The sequence below is a fragment of the Anomaloglossus baeobatrachus genome, chromosome 5 (genome assembly GCF_048569485.1).
Source record: "Anomaloglossus baeobatrachus isolate aAnoBae1 chromosome 5, aAnoBae1.hap1, whole genome shotgun sequence".
In the NCBI taxonomy this organism is placed as follows: Eukaryota; Metazoa; Chordata; class Amphibia; order Anura; family Aromobatidae; genus Anomaloglossus; species Anomaloglossus baeobatrachus.
Window position 1 is genome coordinate 115,572,000 of NC_134357.1, and position 21,147 is coordinate 115,593,146.

A 21,147-nucleotide genomic window follows, 5' to 3' on the forward strand; every position below is an offset into this window, starting at 1 on the left:
AGTAGAGGCTTACTGTGATTATCATCTGTAGACCCAGTAGACTTGGTCAGGTCTATGGTCACTATTGTATTAGTCCTATTCTTACTGATATATTTGAGCTTTAAATTACTATTAGTTCTGATTTGTGTTTTGTATCTGAATCAGCAATTGTGATTTTACTATTTATATATTTTGTTTATATCTTCAAGTATTCTTCCATTATATATATATATTTTTATTTTTTTTTAATGATATATTAGTGAATTATTGCAAGTGGCTGGTAGAAAATATTAACATTTGTATAAGGTTTTCTTTTGGATATTATTGGGTTCTTCTAGTTTACAGTGATGACTATTGTGAAAATTTCGCACTATACTTTAAAATACTTTTAAATTTGATATATTTTGTAATTACGGTATCTGTTTCTTTCATAGAAGATAATCAAAAGTTGCTTTTTTGATACATGAACTCTTTGCAATGCTGTAAATAATCCTGTAAAATCTTTGATATTGCCCCTTTTTTGCGTATCTAACATTGGTTGTTTTCTCTTCTACAACCTTTAGCGTTTTGATAAATTTATGTGCTCTATATTGTACGCTGTTTTTGTTTATGGTTTTTGATTTAATTTTTGTTCTATTCTGAAAAGTATGAAAATAATTAACTATAATTATTACAGCTTGCACGACAATAACAAATTTACTGTTTTTTCTACTTCTACAAATGAACATTTTGTTTAGCTTAGTAAAAATTCAGTATAACAGGACAAGGTAATATTAATTTTAGACTATTAGAGAATACTTAGACTAATCAATCGTCTTTCTAACACAATGTTATAACTCTAAATATCACAGATGAGCCAACGTAAAGTTTGTTTACGTATAAACATTCATAGATTAGGCCTTATTCACACACTATTGATTTTCTTTTGCCTGTTTTTACCATCCGCGTATGAAACATATTTCTTATATACAAAAAAGCTAATAGAGGTTTTCAAAGCTTCTCTTAGCAAATATGGAATAAAGAGGTCATCCTTGAGCTGTTCATGTTTATCACTGACTAATTAATTTAAATTTACGTGTTTGGTCTACAAAATGGACTAAAGTAGGATATGTCTCTGTGTTTTTATGTGGATAATCAGTCAGCAAACAAATTGTGATATTTGTATAGCCCCATAGAATATAATGGGTCCATGTGCTGACATTTAAATAAGATTGTCTTCAAATATCAGGATATCTCAATCAATAGTTCTTAAAAATATGCACAGTTGTTTCAGGCACAAATATAGTTTCCTAATTCTGATGAGATCGGCTGGATGACAAGACAATGAACAATTACTCAGCTATGCCAAATTTGGGTTTATGAAAACTTTTTCAAATCCAATGAATGATACTTATGTTTCTTTTGCCCTGATTTTAAAAAAAAACTTTTATTTTTAAACATCACATATGGATTTTGCATAAAACGAGTGTGAAATTACGTACAAATGAGATGAACAAGAAAAATCTTTATTGTAGCCAAAAATATACACAATTTTATATATAAAAATTTATTAAACATTCATTTTGCAATTTTATTAGAAGTTAATTCTTGTGCCTTTTCCTTTTCACTTCCAAAGCTTCTCTTGATAACTTCTCTTATAGAAGGCCTGTAGATGTTCTCTGTGAAACATTCAGCAGTCATCCCCCATCATGTTTATGTTCCATCTACCTTGATATCGTCATTTCAGCTCCTTGATATCCTGAGGAAATCTTTCCTTTTGCTTTTCGCTAACATCACAAACGTTTTCAGGAAAGTAGTCTAAATAGGAATGTAAAAAAAGTAACTTCAAATCCATCAGACAACCCAGGGCTTTCAAACATTTCTGCATGTTCTCCAAGATGGACTTGAATTTGGGATCTTTGTTGTTACCTAGAAATTTCTTCACGTCTTTAAAAGGATCCCAAGCTCTTATCTCCACAGCTTTCATTTTTGTTTGAAACACATCGTCCTTCATGAATTTCCAAATATCCAGACACAAAAAAATGCCTTTCTTCAGTCTTGCTTCAGACAGTCCATGAAATTTGGTACATAGGTACTTAAAAGTCTCTCCTTCTTTCAGCAGAACTTTCACAAATTGCTTCATCAGTCCAATTTTAATGTGGAGTGGTGGCAGGAGAACTTTAGTGGAATCAACTAAACTTCCGGCAACTATGTTCTTGAGTCCAGGTTGCAAAGATGTTCTCATTGGCCAACTTTTTGGGCTCCAGTGATGAGTCCTATCCAGGCTGTTCCATTTACACAAAAACATGGGTACTTTGTGTATCCTCCTTGCTGCCCAAAGAGCAAAGACAAAACTTTCAAATCACTAGAGACAGAGACCCGAATTTCCAATCAATGACTTCCATTGGGGCTCAGGTCAAGTCCGGGTCCAGAACTGAACTTTATCCAAAGTACAACTGAACCCGCCAAACTTCCACGGATCATCTCTAATCAACATATATTGACCATCCTCGATCCTCATAGTTAAATTCCTTGAGAATAAAGTCTAAATTCTCATAAGTCGGATCAAGCCAGTGATTGGCAGATTGAGTCTCCACCCACATACAGCCAACCATAAGCAGATCACTTCCAAGAGAGGGTGGGTGGCTTTTTACAAACTTTTTATTTTTGTTGCACACTACATCCGATCACGCTATTGCTACCCCCAGTGTGCATTGTTCAATTATTGCAAGCGGCTCACACAGGGCTGAGCACTAATCATACCCAAGCACAGCTTTGCTCACTCGAGTTTTTTTCCCACGTAAAGCATCCGAACCCTGAACCCGATCCTTGATTATTAAATTTGGTGTTTGGTTCGAAAACCAAACCTCAGGTTCGCTCATCTCTACCAATGACGTCTGCCTATGTTTGGACATCTTTACTTTTCTGGTCTTTATTCAACTAAGTATAAAGGGTTGTGATGATGCCATTATTTGTATGCAACCTGATTATGAGGGGTGACATCCAAAAAAAATCACCAATGTTCATTTTTAATGGGATTTTTACTAAAATTCTGCAATGCAACTTGAAATGGTTTTCCATCTTATCCATCTCATAAATTTAGCCCATAAGCGCAATACATTCGTGCTGCAGTGACAAAAGTGACTTTTTGCCACTGAAGTTGAGTTTACACAGGGAAGGATCAATGGTTTGCATTAGGACAGATAAATAGCATAGTCCTTTGTGTTTAGATGGATATATGAGCCCTTGTAAACAATGGATCAAACCAGGAATCGGTTAACAAAAGTCTCTTTGTAGCTCTGTACTGACAATTGCACCGTGCAGAACATCATTCTTAAGGCACGAACAGTGTTGCTTTTTAACATTTATTACTGATTGCAATTATTATAAATTAAATATTCTGTACAGATCAGTAGCAACACTTTATATTAATAAACTTTACTTAAATAGGTATTCCCATCCTATAAACATATGGTCCATCACCAGGATATCCAAAGTCTACGGCTCCCATGATCCTAAGTAAAATGCATCTACAGTTTTTGTTTGATCCACTTGCAAGTTTTTATTTTTCAATGCAGGGTAAATTGCTGAAGGATCCATTTCATTATCAGGATGAGTGTGAATCTCAGCCGTCAGAACCACATCTAACAAAAAGTGATGGCAAAATTGGAATAACTCTTCATAGATGTCGTTTGTTTTAGTAAACCCATTTTTGAATATCCTACTATGGAATTCATGCTTAACAAGAAGTGATAAAACCATCTTCATTAGCTAACGTATGGCCCTTGAGGTTCCATCCAACTCTACCATTCTCTGATTCTATGAGTTAAAACACAATCAGAGTTCTTAGATGTAGCAGAGCTCAGAAAGCTAACCCTGACCATACCACAGCTTTTTGTGTACATTTTCTATTGACAGCGAGGTGCTTATCAGAGAAGCTGGTGTGAGCCAATGGACCTACTAGAATTGATGTGCAAGGCCAAATGAGAGATGATATGATAAATGACCTCAGAGAATCAAGAGACGGGACACCTATGTAGTGTTCAGCAAAATGAATCTACTTTATTGAAATTCAAGCAAGGTTTATGTACACCCTTGACTTTGAAGAAAGAAGGATATGTTCTGTGCCATGTAGCATGCAATGGTTGTACAACATGTTTTCTACAATTGTGACTGCATGGAGATGTGTTTGGGTTTTTTGGATATATCTCAGTTCTTAAGGAATTTAGGAATAGTGATGAGCAAGCACTAAAATGTTCGGGTACTCAAACTGAACAAATCAGACTGCTCGGGTGCTCATCTCTTCTTGAGTAGAATAGAAGTCAATGGGAAACTCTAGCATTTTGGGTTATCATAGCAGCAGCAAAGTCTGTAAGGTTAGAATTCCTGCCTACATACCTCTAATACACTAGCCCTTCTCCAGCAGTTTTCTCTACACTAAATGCAGATAAGAGTGATACTATAGAATAGATTTTTATGTAACAGCAGCAAAGTCTGTAAAGTTGGAATCCCTGCCTTTATGTCTCTAATACACTATCCCTTCTCCATCAGCTATCTCTACACTAAATGCAGCTAAGACCAGTATTATTATAGATTTGAATTAGCCCTGAAAAAGACTTTTGGGTTAATGTAGTAGCAGAAAGGTCTGTAAGGATACAGTGAAATGCAAACGTTTGGGCACCTCTGATAAAAATTATTATAAATGTAAACAGTTAAGCAAGGTGAAGATGAAATGATTTCTCAAAAGCATAACATTAACCCCTTCACGACCATGGACGGAAAGATCCGTCCTTGTGCCTTGGGCCTTAACGACCAAGGACGGATCTTTCCGTCATGGCGGAATCGCGGCACCGGAGCCTCCGGTGACTGCAATATGTTAACATAAACCGCAGATTCGGGGAGGAGGGGACCTGTTCCTGACCTCAGGAGGGGTGGTGCCTCCTCCCCGGACCTACAGAGGCTGAGATTGGCTGACGAACGCCGCTCAACCAATCACAGCCACTGTAATGTTCCAGCCATTTAAAGTGACTGAAACATTGAAATCCAGCCCTGGCCAGTGCAGCTGTAGCACTGGCCATTGGCTGGAGCTGGGTGACCTCACTGGATCACCCTCCCCCAGCTCCAGTAGCTCTGATTGGAGAGATCGGCCTTGTGACCGATTTCTCCAATCACAGTGGACCTGTTGCCGGTGACCGCCCCCATCAGCTTCACTTGTCGTCCCTGCAGCACGCCAGCACAGTGAGTGTACACAGTGCAATGGCAGGGCGATAAGCTCCGGTCCCATGCTGTTATGTGACCGGAGCATGGGACCCGGAAGTTGCCGCGCTGCCATTGCACTGTATGAAACCAGCGAAAAGCCTCCCGATCCGCCGCCGCTGCCCTCCGCGATCTGCCAACTGTCTCCTCGATCTCCTGCCCGCACCCCCACCCCTCGTATCTGCTGCCCGCACCCTCACCCCCACACCTCCCGATCCGCTGCCGCCGGCCTCCATCTGCCACAGTGCCACCGCTCCCCCCGATCTGCTGCCCGGCCCCTCACCCCTCGTGATCGGTGCCCGTCCCCTCACCTCCGTGATGTGCTGCGCGATCCCTGTCCTCCTCCATCTGTCATAGTGCCACCGCTCCCTCCGATCTGCTGCCCGGCCCCTCCCCCTCATGATCGGTGCCCGCCCCCTCCCCACCATGATGTGCTGCTCGCCCCCTCCCCTACGTGATGTGCTGCACGTTCCCCCCACCTCTCACCCCCGTGGTCAGCTACCCGCCCCCTCCCCTGTCACCCCCGTGATGTGTGCTCCCTCCCCTGTCACCCCCGTGATGTGTGCTCCCTCCCCTGTCACCCCCGTGATGTGTGCTCCCTCACCTGTCACCCCCGTGATGTGTGCTCCCTCCCCTGTCACCCCCGTGATGTGTGCTCCCTCCCCTGTCACCCCCGTGATGTGTGCTCCCTCCCCTGTCACCCCCGTGATGTGTGCTCCCTCACCTGTCACCGCCGTGATCTGTGCTCCCTCCCCTGTCACCGCCGTGATCTGTGCTCCCTCCCCTGTCGCCGTGATCTGTGCTCCCTCCCCTGTCACCGCCGTGATCTGTGCTCCCTCCCCTGTCACCGCCGTGATGTGTGCTCCCTCCGCTGTCACCGCCGTGATCTGTGCTCCCTCACCTGTCACCGCCGTGATGTGTGCTCCCTCACCTGTCACCGCCGTGATGTGTGCTCCCTCACCTGTCACCGCCGTGATGTGTGCTCCCTCACCTATCACCACCGTGATGTGTGCTCCCTCACCTGTCACCGCCGTGATCTGTGCTCCCTCACCTGTCTCCCCCGTGATCTGCATTCCCTCACCTCTCACCCCCGTGCTCTGTGCTCTGCTCACCTATCTCCCCCATGATCTGCGCTGCGCTCCCTCTCCAACCTCTCACCCTCCCCGATCTGCTGCCTCCTTCATCTCCTGTGATCCTGCTGCCTAGATCCATCCTGTAGGGTAACTATCCCCAATCTCACCTCCCACTCCCCTTCCCCCCATCCTCTGCCGCTCCTGCATCCACTGCGCCCTCTCCCATCTGCCCCCACCCTATCCCAGCCGCCGCCGTCTCACATTCACAGATGCTCCCTTTATATGCCGCTGCCCCCCCATCTGCCGCCGCCCAATCTGCCGCCCCCCAATCTGCCGCTGTTCTGATCTATCCTGTAAGTATTGTTCGTGGCTCTTTTCTAACTATCCCCAATCGCATCTCCCTTCCCTCTCCCCCCCTCCTCCCCCACCTGCCTGCCGCCAAGTGCTGATCAGCTACGTAATTGTTGCTTTAGTTTTTGCTTTTTTTGTGCACCCCAAATAAAAAAAAACAAAACAAAACATGTACAATTAGGTACCTGATCAGCAATCGTCCTGCAGTCGTACTTGACTTTGGACAGGACTTCTTTTTTCCATCCCACCTAGTCCCCCCCCTTTTTGCAGAACATTTGTGCGTGCGCCCTATTTTTTTTTCTATGCCATGGGGGTCTAGTTTCCAAAATGGGGTCACATGTGGGGGAGCTCCACTGTTTTGGCACCTCAGGGAGTCTCCAAACACAACATGGAATACGCTAATTATCCCAGACAATTTTGCGTTTGAAAAGTCAAATGACGCTCCTTGCATTCTGAGCCCTGCCAAACATTTGATTTCCACCACATATGAGGTGTCTGTGTACTCAGGAGAAATTGCACAATACATTTTATGGTGCAATTTTTCCTGATACCCTTGTGAAAAAAAAGCTACCTGGTTGAAGTAACAATTTTGTGGTAAAAAAAAAAAAAAATATTTTCACGGCTCAACTCTATTAACTTTTGTGAAGCCCCCAGAGGTTCAAAGTGCTAAATAAACATCTAGATAAATTCCATGAGGGGTCTAGTTTCCAAAATGGGGTCACATGTGGGGGAGCTCCACTGTTTCGGCACCTCAGGGGGTCTCCGAACACAACATGGAATACCCTAATTATCCCAGACAATTTTGCGTCTGAAAAGTCAAATGACGCTCCTTGCATTCTGAGCCCTGCTGTGCACCCAAACATTTCATTTCCACCACATATGGGGTATCTGTGTACTCAGGAGAAATTGCACAATACATTTTATGGTGCAATTTTTCCTGATACTCTTGTGAAAAAAAAGCTACCTGGTTGAAGTAACAATTTTGTGGTAAATTTTTTTTTTTTTTTTATTTGCACGGCTCAACTCTAGTAACTTTTGTGAAGCCCCCAGAGGTTCAAAGTGCTCAATAAACATCTAGATAAATTCCATGAGGGGTCTAGTTTCCAAAATGGGGTCACATATGGGGGAGCTCTACTGTTTCGGCACCTCAGGGGCTCTCCAAACGCAACATGGTGCGGCTAACGATTCTAGCTAATTTTCTGTTCAAAAAGTCAAATGGTGCTCCTTCCCTTCCGAGTCCCGTCGTGCGCCTAAACAGTGTTTTTTCGCCACATATGAGGTATCTGCGTGCTCAGAAGAAATCGCCCAACAAATTTTGGGGGTTCATTTAATCCTACTACCCTTGTGAATATGCAATATTTGAGGCTAAATTAACATTTTTGTTGCAAAAAGTAAAATGTTCATTTTTTCCTTCCACATTGCTTTAGTTACTGTGAAGCACCTGAAGGGTTAATAACCTTCTTGAATGTGGTTTTGAGTAGCCTGAGGGGTGCCGTTTTTGGAATGGTGTCACTTTTGGGTGTTCTGTGTCATATAGACCTCTCAAAATCACTTCAAATGTGATGTGGTCCCTAAAAAATGTGGCTTTGTAAATTTTGTTGTAAAAATGAGAAATTGCTCATAAACTTTGAACCCCTATAACTTCCTTAAATTTTTTTTTTTTTCCCCAAATTGTTCTGATGTAAAGTAGACATGTGGGAAATGTTATTTATTAATTATTTTGTGTCATATGTCTCGTTGGTTTTAGAGCATAAAAATTAAAAGTTTGAAAATTACAAAATTTTCAAAATTTTCGCGAAATTTCCATTTTTTTACAAAGAAACGCAAAAAATATCGGCCTAAATTTACCACTAACATGAATCCCAATATGTCACGAGAAAACATTCTCAGAATCACCGGGATCCGTTGAAGCGTTCCAGAGTTATAACCTCATAAAGTGACACTGGTCAAAATTGCAAAAAATGTCCTGGTCTTTAGGGTCAAAATAGGCTTGGGGCTGAAGGGGTTAAAGATGACACATATCCTTTCTATTTTAGGCCCCCCAAAAATATTTATTTTCATCTTTTAAATTTTAAAATTTACAGAAAGGAAAATGAGTTAATGCGAAAGTTTAGATACACTTGGAGATTTGTGTGCTCAGATAACTTTAACCAAGGTTTCCGACCTTATTGAGCCTGTTAGGGTTATGGCTTGTTCACTATCATTGTTAAGAAAGTCAGGTGATGAAAAGTGCACAGCTTTATGAAACCCAGCTTCCTCTAACCTTTTGCTAAAAAACAGCAGTCATGAGTTCTTCTAAGCAGCTGCCTAGCACTCTGAAAATGAAAATGGTGGAGGCCTACAAAGCAGGTGAAGGCTGTAAGAAGATAGCAAAGTGTTTTCAAGTTGCCCTTTCTCAGTTCGAAATGTAATTAAGAAATGGCAGTTAACTGGAACAGTGGAAGTCAAGATAAGGTCTGGAAGGCCAAACTTAATTTCTGTGAGCGCTATGTGTGGGGATTGCTAGAAAGACAAATCAAAAACCCTCCTTTGACTGCAAAAGACCTTAAGAAAGATTTAGCAGACTCTGGCGTTGTAGTACATTCTTCTACTGTTCAGACACCTGCACAAATATGGCCTTCATGGAAAAGTCATTAGAAAAAACCTCTTTGGTGTCCTCACCATAAAATTCAGAAGTATTCAAAAGAACATCTAAACAAGCCTGATGCATTTTGGAAACAAGTCCTGTGGTCCGATGAGAATTTCAGGAAAAGGATATCTTGCCAACCATTAAGCATTGGGGTAGATCAATCATGTTTTTTGGTTGTGTTGCAGCCAATGGCACTGGTAGCATTTCACGGAAAAAGGGAAAAATGAATTCAATTAAATTTCTACAAATTCTTGATAGCAAAAATCTGTAAAAAAGCTGAAGTTGAAAAGAGGATAGATAATACTACAAATGGATAATGATCCAAAACACAAGTCAAAATCTACATTAGACTAGTTCAAAAGGTGCAAGCTGAAGGTTTTACAATGGCCCTCACAGTCCCCTCATCTGAACATCATTGAAAATCTGTGGCTAGACCTCAGAAGAGCAATGCATGCTAGATGACTTAGGAATCGCACAGAACAGGAAGACTTTTCCAAGGATGAATGGATGAAAGACCCTTAAACAAGAATTGAAAGACTCCTGGGTGGATACAAAAAGTGTTTACAAGCTATGATACCCGCAAAAAGGGGGTGGTACTACGTACTAAACATGCAGAGTGCCCAAATGTTTGGATCTGCCCATTTTACTTTTTAGTTAAATTAAAAAATGTAAAAGATGAAAATATTTCTTTTTTGGTTTAAAATACAAAGGAAATGTGTTATCTTTAATGGTATGCCTTTTAGAAATCATTTCATCTTCAACTTGCTTAACTGTTCAGAATAACAGTAACTTTGACCAGGGGTCCCCAAACATTTACATGCCACTGTACAATCCCTGCGAACATGCTTCTAATACACTATCCCTTCTCCAGCAGCTTACCCTACACTTAATGGAGATAAAAGCAGTATTATTATAGAATACATTTTTTATGTAGCAGCAGAAGCAATGTCTGTAATGCTAGAATCCGCGTCTACATGCCTCTAATACACTATCCTTTCTCCAGCAGCTAGCCCTACAATAATTGCAGCTAAGAGCGATATTATTATAGAAGATAATCTTTTTGAATAGCACTGAAAGGGACTGTTGGTTTAATGTTGTAACAGCAGATACTGTAACACTATAACACACTGTTCCTTCTCCAGCAGAAACTCTCCCTACACTATTGATGGGAAGCATGGTGGCACCAGCAATGTGGCTGGCCAATCAGTTATACCAGTACCCAACATGGCTATGGCATTACCATGATTGTCAGGCAATTCCCGCATGCTAAGTGACTGAAAATCAACTGAGAAACATGCGGGGCGCATACTCGAGCATGGCACCCATGTACTAGGATACTCGATTCAGTATTGAGCATCTCAAGCACCCAAAAGCTTGATCAAGTATCAAGCAGTGCTGAGCACACTTGCCTATCACTATTTAGGAACAATTTGGAAATGCGTAAGCAAGTTGTAGTGTAAAGGTGCTACATGGTGGATTTGAAACATAAAATGGAGACAGAGAGGACAAAATGGATTTGGATCTCCCACAGGGTCCAGGTTGGTTGACAAGGCAGCTACTGCCAGCAATAATAATGTTCTAGTGATAAAACCTTTACTGTAAGTAAAGAACAGCACGCAGGTTAATAAATGGCACATCTCTGAATCTGTGTTTCAGCCTCATCTCCTGCTGTCATCAGATTACATACCAAAACCTGCTGACAGATTTCCTTTACATTTAGACAAATAGAAGCCAAAAATCAAATTCTCTAAAATGCAATACTTTATTGAAATTAATAAAATCAGTACAATGCTAAAACAGTGCTGTGTATAGTGCACAAAAGGGATCCCTCTATATAATGACACGTGAGGGCAGAGCGCGTGGTGGGGTCCAGAGCTTAGTCTCAATAACAGTAGTAGGGGAAAATGCGCTTTCCCTACCCTGCCCCCTAACGTACAGCAGAGGTCTGCACCCTAAAGTTTATTGGTGCCCCCGCTCCGCAACGGCTGAACTTAATATGCCCTCACTTATCTGTGTACGAGCATCCACCACCAAAATACCCCACCACAGAAAGTGCTTAGTGCAAGCTAAAAAAGTCAGATATGATTAACCGTGAGAGTACCACAGTCTACAAATTGTAAACCAAATACATATTATTGTAGTTACCCCATTACCTATTGTCTAATAGGTTAAATGTTATATAGGACAATGTGTCAAACCCAACCCCTGCTGGGGTGGTTTAACTAGGTAGACCTTAATCATACATCTGAATAGATCAAATAAGATAATAGTAGTAATAATAATAATAATAATAATAATAGTAATACAAATAAAATAATAATAATAATAATAATAAATGGCCTCATAAGAGAGTACTCAGCACATCTTATGAGCCTTCTCCAGTCCAGATCAGGCACCTTGTGCTGTCATTAACCCTTTAGGATCCCAGTCCGAGGCGTTTCCCCCCTCTCTCTCTGTCCTTTTCTTCCAAAAGAGAGGGGTTCTTCAGGGGATAAAATGGGTCAGATACAATGATCCAAATGCACCAGATGAAAGTCAGCCACCCAAATGGTGATGGAAGAATTCAGAAAAAATGTTTCCGGTATTGCGGGTTAATAGGTCAAACAGGTATTTAGATAGATGATGTCCTGTTGCACACCGCCGGGCAAGCTCAGCTTGATTAATAGGTCTTCTACATTTACGCAAATAGAGGAGAACCTGTCAAAAGGGCAGGGTCAGGTGAGAAGAAGTTTGAAGGAGCCGCCTAGTGGACTCTTCTCCTCATGCCCAGACTCTTATGCCTGTACCTGGCTCGTTTTTAAGCTATAATTTTTATATGTTTCTGAGTTAATTATATATAATATATATAATTATATTTCTAGATTTCAAGCTGCCCATGCTTCAAGTGGTAGAAATTGCTTCACAATTTCCCTTTAAGACACTGGTCCCTCTCATATCTGAGGCATAGGTACGGTACCCTGTGCATAATCATCCTAGGTAGATTCTTCCTTTATTATACAGCCAACCACATAGCATTCATGTTTTCTCAAGATCTCTTGTAAATTTTCTGCTACTTTCCCACTATAAGTAAGACAAGGCCAAGGTCTTTAGCAGTCATCTCATTGAACAAATATTTAAAATGATAGAATCCTATGGTAAAATCTTTATTTACAGCAACAGAGAGTTTGACCTTGAACAAGCGTCCACAAGTAAATGGTCCCTGGTGCAGCCGTATGGCACCGCATACTCACATTAGAAGGCTATTATGAAAGGGAAAAGCAAATAAAGCAGCATGAGCCGGCACTCGTAACGAAAGAAGTTAATGGTTTTTGTATTTAATTTATTATTATAAATGTACACGGGTCATTACTGTATTCTTAATATAGTGCTCTAAAAATCCATTTTCACTTTCATTTGACTTTTAGTTGTTTTACTTAACTTGTAATATTATATAACATGTCCTAGTATTGCCACTCAGTGGATATATAGAGCTGTATTTAACTTTCAAGCCCTTTCTATATTTATATCCTTTATAATATTGTGTTGTCACACAATATTAATTAAAAAACAGTAGCTTAAAGATATTACTCAACAAAATTGCTATAATAAATACCGCCTATATTAGATATTTCATGGAAGATGTTCAGTATGATCAAATGGCATTTCATGGGTTTGATACAGGTGGAATTTATGAACAAACTCAATGTAAACACATGCAGTTAGATCCAGAAAAATGTGGACGGTGACACAAGTTTTGACATTTTACCTGTTTACCAAAATATATTCAAAATATAATTATATAACACTGCTCTACATCAATTTTGCTGACTATGAGGTAACATGTTTATGAATTTTCTACAGTCATGTTAGTTTTTTTCACAAAACACTGCTCACTAAAGAACTCTTAGGGGTACTTTGCACCCTGAATAGCAAGCTGGACGTGGTATTGGAGATATTAGACAAATTAGCGATATACCACTAACTGAACAAAATACGCCTAAAATATACCTTTTAATAAGAAATGTTTAAAAACGTGATAGTGCATAGTAAAATCCAAACAAATAGCACATGCCACCGTATGGTAAGACGGGAGGATAGTACAAGGAAATAATCCAAGGTTCTCCCTCACTCAATGTCCCATACACACAGCTGTTTTTAGATATACCATCCGTGTGCAATGCACAACATCTCACTACAGGGAAACTAATGAATCAGGATATATCACCACATCCCTAAATCACAGTTTTGCCCTTTCTATGTATATCCACAGCCTACACAAAAAACAATGACTCATATAGTATACAGCAATGATCAATCACTGTCAACCACCCACCGTCAGGGACGCCCAGATAAGAAAAAAGGAACAATCTCACCACGGTGTTGGTGTTGTTATCATGGAGTCAAAACATCCTCCTACTATGGTCACTGTTTGAACATCAGGTAAGTAGGTCATTCCTGGGTCCCCCGGTTTTGTCCAGGTACTTCATAGGATCCAGTTTTCAACCACCTCTGACTCATAAAGCGCTCCACTCTCAACGCGTTTCCCTTCTCATCAGGAGAGCGGCGTATATGGATACAGAAAGTGTCCTCACAGCAGTGGACACATGCTATCAAGAAAGAACGTCAATCAGTTTTTCAAACACTCTGTAAAAACAATGGGCTAGCGGTGTTCCCCTATAGCCTACTTACCGCGGTTATGGCCTCCCTCGTGTACCGACCTACACAGCCATATCCAGTACGCTTAATAGCGGGTATTTAAAGCCGCCGCCGCCATGGCGTGTGACGTCACTTCCGTCTATCGGTCATGTGACCGGAAGTTGCGTACATCACCCGATGACGCGTGCGCGTCACCACACAACATGGTGGAACGCATACCAATGCGCCTGCGCGGTCGCAATGAGAGCGTCTGCTCCTCGCACAAACCAAATTTATTTAACCCCATCTTTCCCAAATGGGTAAACGGTGCCAGGACTCAGAGAAAAACTCCCTCGACCACCATGCAGTTATGGGAAACCCGCTGCCGCGTGATAAACATCACACAGCAAGCAGGTAGTCCAGAATAAATACAGCATATGCCTTTAGGGCAAGGAAAAGCTCAAATTCTATGGTAGAAAAAGACAAAGTAAACCCCCCCGCCGGAAATTAATTGTACACATAGGTGCAATACCCAACAACTACTTCAGAGTACAAAAGCGACATTCTTTATAGTAAAAATAGGGACCAAAACCGGGCAATCCTTCCCTCAAGACAATTTTGGCGAAGGGCCCTACCGAGGCAGATTATGAAAGAAAAGAAAAAGAAAAAGAACCCTTCACCATACTACCTACTAGTCTCAGACCACTGGTGCAGGCTTTCTCCTACCTATCATGTGGGGGTCGGCACCCTAAAAGGCGGTGACTGGCGCCCCCACTCGGCCGACGACTGACCCTCCTACTCACTAGGCCTAAACACTACACAAAGGGTGCAAAGGACAGTGTTTCATTCAAGCCCCTTGGTTTCGTAGTGCCCAGCCAATAAATCCATTTAGTTTCTTGTCTCAAGATCCTATTATCCCAGTCCCCCCCCCTAGGTGGTACTGGTATCACATCGATTCCCTGGAAGGAGATAAAATTAGGGTCTCCCTGATGTTCATCATTGATGTGCCGTGCCAGAGAGGTATCATTTTTTAGTCTGATGTCGCGGAGGTGTTCTCCTATTCTTCTCAGCTCCCTCTTAGTTTTTCCTACATATTCCTTATTGCACCTGCATGTGGCCTTGTAAATGACTCCTCTCGATTTACAATTAATAAAGGTCTTAATTTCGTACTGTTTATTCATTACGTTTGAGAAAAAATGCCTCCCAGTTTTTATAAACTTACAGGCTATGCAGTTCCCACATCTAAAGCAACCATTAACCTCACTTGGAAGCCAAGTCTTTTTGAAACTGTTGTTTTTATTCGGGGTAGAAAAGTGGCTATGTACCAGTCTTTCTTTTAGCGAGCGCGCTTTCTTATAGGTAACCGATGGATAGTCTGTTAGAAGTGGGGCAATGTCCCCATCCATTTTCAGAATGGACCAATGTTTTTTGAGTATGTTACGTATCTCATCTGCGCCATTGTTGTAAGTTGTGATGAATCTAATGGGTTCCTCTTTTTTAACCTCTACTAATGGAGTACTCAGAATCTTGGTTCTATCCCTACAACTTGCTTCTGAGAATGCCTGATTAATGACTTTACTAGGGTATCCTCTATCTTTTAAGCGATCATTCAGATCTATTGACTGTTTAAGAAAAAGTCCCTCCTCCGAGCAATTCCTCTTCAATCTTAAAAACTGCCCCTTTGGGATGCCTTTTTTAAGGCTTGTGGGATGCCCACTCTCCCATCTCAATAAGGAGTTTGTCGCGGTGGGTTTTCGGTATGTGCTAGTGACGATCTCGCCACCTTCGTTTTTTTCTATCAATACATCCAAAAACGGCAGTTTTTTTCTATTCACCTCAAAAGTGAACCTAAGGCCCAAGTTGTTATCATTAAGTATCGATACCATCTCCGAGAGTTCAGTCTCTGTCCCTCTCCACAGCATGAAAACGTCGTCGATAAAACGACACCATAAGAGAATTTTGTCTCTATCAATCACAGACTCCTCTCCGAACACAACAGTCTCCTCCCACCAGCCCAGGGTTAAATTAGCATACGATGGGGCACTAGGACTCCCCATCGCAGTCCCCCTGAGCTGGTGGAAGAAGGATCCCCCAAACAAAAATGTATTGCATGTCAGGCCGTAGTCCAATAATTCCAACACGAATTGGTTATGTCGTACAAACTGCCTACCCCTTTTCTTGAGGAAGTAGTCAATTGCCCTTAGCCCTACATTGTGTTCAATTGAGGAGTATAGGGATTCAACATCTATACTAACTAATAGGGTGTTCTCATCAATCGTCACGTCTTCCAGTTTTCTTAAAAGATCAGTGGTGTCTCTTAGATATGAGTCTAGGGCCAACACAAAGGGTCTCAAGATTTTGTCAATATAGAGACCTAAGTTCTGAGTAATACTACCTATCCCCGACACAATGGGTCTCCCTTTCAGGGGTTCAAGACCCTTGTGAATCTTAGGTAGACAGTAAAACGTGGGGATAATTGGGAAGGACGGAAGCATGAAGTCAAATTCGGTTTTATCAATCAGATTATCAGTTATGGCTCTAGAGAGAATATCCTTCAGCCGTACAAGGTATTCACCTGTAGGATTTTCCCTAATTCTCTCATAGCCATTCTCGTCACTTAGAATCTTCAGACACATCTCTTCATACTGGCTAACATCCATTATAACAATGTTGCCCCCTTTATCTGATTGTTTAACCACGATCTCGTTATCCCTTTCCAAACCTAATAAGCAATCCATCTCGACCTTGGTCAAATTATATCTCTTCTTATGTGTAATTATTAGTGATTCCAGATCTCTAGTCACCAAGTTGCAAAAGACGTCAATCGATGTTGTTTCATTCGAAACAGGTGGCATCTTATTGCTCTTTAATTTAAGGTCCGTGAAAGGGCCTTTTCCCTCATCATTCGGATTGGGATCTTCTAGACTGAATAATAACCTCACATCATCTAATATCTCTAAGGGGATGCCCTGTTCTTTACAGATTTTTTTATTTTCATTACAAAAGAATTTTTTCCACCTTAGCTTTCTCACAAAGAGATTCAGATCCTTAATGGCCTCAAAAAGATTGAAATCTGATGTTGGTACAAAAGATAACCCTTTACTCAGTACCGTCATTTCGGGGGCTGACAGTACTTTTTTAGAAAGGTTTATGATCTGAGCGGCTCCACCTGGGGGAATCCCCCTCCTCCCTGGTTCTTTTTGCTCCGTAAAAAATGTCCTTGTTCTAAAAAATGGCCAGGGTTATATGCACCCCTATTTTGGTACCTACCTCTCCCCTTAAATTTATTTTTACGATTTCTGCCAACTCCCTCAGTATCTGAAAAATCTGTATCTGTTGAGGTACCTTCAGTCTCACTAGGTTTTCTAAATCTCTGTACTGGAAAGCTATAGGCCTTGTTTTCTCTGAAATCTTGAACGTCTCTTATATAGAATTTGTGTTTTTTTTCTTTTAAATGATACTGGTGTTTTTTAATGACGTTCTGTAATGTGATTTCCTTTGTAGCAAACTCTGCCTCCCCACTAAATTTTCTCGTGATTTCTGTTTGCTCTTTCAGCAGGGCATCTAAATTACTCAGGTTCTTTTTTTCTTCCTCCAATAATAAGGTCAATAATTTAAGAGAGCACTCCGTCACCTCCCTTTGCCAGTTGGTAATTAAATCGGAGTTTTTATACCTGAAATTGGGGGCCAGTGATATCCTTAAATTTCTCGGGACAATTTTATCTTTCAAATAGCATTCCAGAGATTGAATCTCCCACCAGGAGGTTACTCTGTTTTTATATATTTTTGTCAATTCTCTGAATGCCCCATTGATTGAGGGTGTATATTTCTTTTGTACAAAATTTCCTTCGGAAAAGACTTCCCTTGCCTCCGAAACCCAAACACTCGTGTCAATTCCGGTTGCCAAGAAGCCAGCCATATCCCAGAATTCAAAAATGAATAGCAAGCTGGACGTGGTATTGGAGATATTAGACAAATTAGCGATATACCACTAACTGAACAAAATACGCCTAAAATATACCTTTTAATAAGAAATGTTTAAAAACGTGATAGTGCATAGTAAAATCCAAACAAATAGCACATGCCACCGTATGGTAAGACGGGAGGATAGTACAAGGAAATAATCCAAGGTTCTCCCTCACTCAATGTCCCATACACACAGCTGTTTTTAGATATACCATCCGTGTGCAATGCACAACATCTCACTACAGGGAAACTAATGAATCAGGATATATCACCACATCCCTAAATCACAGTTTTGCCCTTTCTATGTATATCCACAGCCTACACAAAAAACAATGACTCATATAGTATACAGCAATGATCAATCACTGTCAACCACCCACCGTCAGGGACGCCCAGATAAGAAAAAAGGAACAATCTCACCACGGTGTTGGTGTTGTTATCATGGAGTCAAAACATCCTCCTACTATGGTCACTGTTTGAACATCAGGTAAGTAGGTCATTCCTGGGTCCCCCGGTTTTGTCCAGGTACTTCATAGGATCCAGTTTTCAACCACCTCTGACTCATAAAGCGCTCCACTCTCAACGCGTTTCCCTTCTCATCAGGAGAGCGGCGTATATGGATACAGAAAGTGTCCTCACAGCAGTGGACACATGCTATCAAGAAAGAACGTCAATCAGTTTTTCAAACACTCTGTAAAAACAATGGGCTAGCGGTGTTCCCCTATAGCCTACTTACTGCGGTTATGGCCTCCCTCGTGTACCGACCTACACAGCCATATCCAGTACGCTTAATAGCGGGTATTTAAAGCCGCCGCCGCCATGGCGTGTGACGTCACTTCCGTCTATCGGTCATGTGACCGGAAGTTGCGTACATCACCCGATGACGCGTGCGCGTCACCACACAACATGGTGGAACGCATACCAATGCGCCTGCGCGGTCGCAATGAGAGCGTCCGCTCCTCGCACAAACCAAATTTATTTAACCCCATCTTTCCCAAATGGGTAAACGGTGCCAGGACTCAGAGAAAAACTCCCTCGACCACCATGCAGTTATGGGAAACCCGCTGCCGCGTGATAAACATCACACAGCAAGCAGGTAGTCCAGAATAAATACAGCATATGCCTTTAGGGCAAGGAAAAGCTCAAATTCTATGGTAGAAAAAGACAGTCCTGGCACCGTTTACCCATTTGGGAAAGATGGGGTTAAATAAATTTGGTTTGTGCGAGGAGCGGACGCTCTCATTGCGACCGCGCAGGCGCATTGGTATGCGTTCCACCATGTTGTGTGGTGACGCGCACGCGTCATCGGGTGATGTACGCAACTTCCGGTCACATGACCGATAGACGGAAGTGACGTCACACGCCATGGCGGCGGCGGCTTTAAATACCCGCTATTAAGCGTACTGGATATGGCTGTGTAGGTCGGTACACGAGGGAGGCCATAACCGCGGTAAGTAGGCTATAGGGGAACACCGCTAGCCCATTGTTTTTACAGAGTGTTTGAAAAACTGATTGACGTTCTTTCTTGATAGCATGTGTCCACTGCTGTGAGGACACTTTCTGTATCCATATACGCCGCTCTCCTGATGAGAAGGGAAACGCGTTGAGAGTGGAGCGCTTTATGAGTCAGAGGTGGTTGAAAACTGGATCCTATGAAGTACCTGGACAAAACCGGGGGACCCAGGAATGACCTACTTACCTGATGTTCAAACAGTGACCATAGTAGGAGGATGTTTTGACTCCATGATAACAACACCAACACCGTGGTGAGATTGTTCCTTTTTTCTTATCTGGGCGTCCCTGACGGTGGGTGGTTGACAGTGATTGATCATTGCTGTATACTATATGAGTCATTGTTTTTTGTGTAGGCTGTGGATATACATAGAAAGGGCAAAACTGTGATTTAGGGATGTGGTGATATATCCTGATTCATTAGTTTCCCTGTAGTGAGATGTTGTGCATTGCACACGGATGGTATATCTAAAAACAGCTGTGTGTATGGGACATTGAGTGAGGGAGAACCTTGGATTATTTCCTTGTACTATCCTCCCGTCTTACCATACGGTGGCATGTGCTATTTGTTTGGATTTTACTATGCACTATCACGTTTTTAAACATTTCTTATTAAAAGGTATATTTTAGGCGTATTTTGTTCAGTTAGTGGTATATCGCTAATTTGTCTAATATCTCCAATACCACGTCCAGCTTGCTATTCATTTTTGAATTCTGGGATATGGCTGGCTTCTTGGCAACCGGAATTGACACGAGTGTTTGGGTTTCGGAGGCAAGGGAAGTCTTTTCCGAAGGAAATTTTGTACAAAAGAAATATACACCCTCAATCAATGGGGCATTCAGAGAATTGACAAAAATATATAAAAACAGAGTAACCTCCTGGTGGGAGATTCAATCTCTGGAATGCTATTTGAAAGATAAAATTGTCCCGAGAAATTTAAGGATATCACTGGCCCCCAATTTCAGGTATAAAAACTCCGATTTAATTACCAACTGGCAAAGGGAGGTGACGGAGTGCTCTCTTAAATTAATGACCTTATTATTGGAGGAAGAAAAAAAGAACCTGAGTAATTTAGATGCCCTGCTGAAAGAGCAAACAGAAATCACGAGAAAATTTAGTGGGGAGGCAGAGTTTGCTACAAAGGAAATCACATTACAGAACGTCATTGAAAAACACCAGTATCATTTCAAAGAAAAAAAACACAAATTCTATATAAGAGACGTTCAAGATTTCAGAGAAAACAAGGCCTATAGCTTTCCAGTACAGAGATTTAGAAAACCTAGTGAGACTGAAGGTACCTCAACAGATACAGATTTTTCAGATACTGAGGGAGTTGGCAGAAATCGTAAAAATAAATTTAAGGGGAGAGGTAGGTACCAAAATAGGGGTGCATATAACCCTGGCCATTTTTTAGAACAAGGACATTTTTTACGGAGCAAAAAGAACCAGGGAGGAGGGGGATTCCCCCAGGTGGAGCCGCTCAGATCATAAACCTTTCTAAAAAAGTACTGTCAGCCCCCGAAATGACGGTACTGAGTAAAGGGTTATCTTTTGTACCAACCTCAGATTTCAATCTTTTTGAGGCCATTAAGGATCTGAATCTCTTTGTGAGAAAGCTAAGGTGGAAAAAATTCTTTTGTAATGAAAATAAAAAAATCTGTAAAGAACAGGGCATCCCCTTAGAGATATTAGATGATGTGAGGTTATTATTCAGTCTAGAAGATCCCAATCCGAATGTTGAGGGAAAAGGCCCTTTCACGGACCTTAAATTAAAGAGCAATAAGATG

The 21,147-nt window shown here is 41.5% G+C and overlaps 1 protein-coding gene across 1 annotated transcript in view; it reads left to right on the top strand.

Moving 5' to 3' along the window:
* The window catches only part of PKD2L1 (polycystin 2 like 1, transient receptor potential cation channel), a 100,661-nt gene that overhangs the window by 993 nt on the left and 78,521 nt on the right, over positions 1-21,147 (top strand). The window lies entirely within an intron of this gene.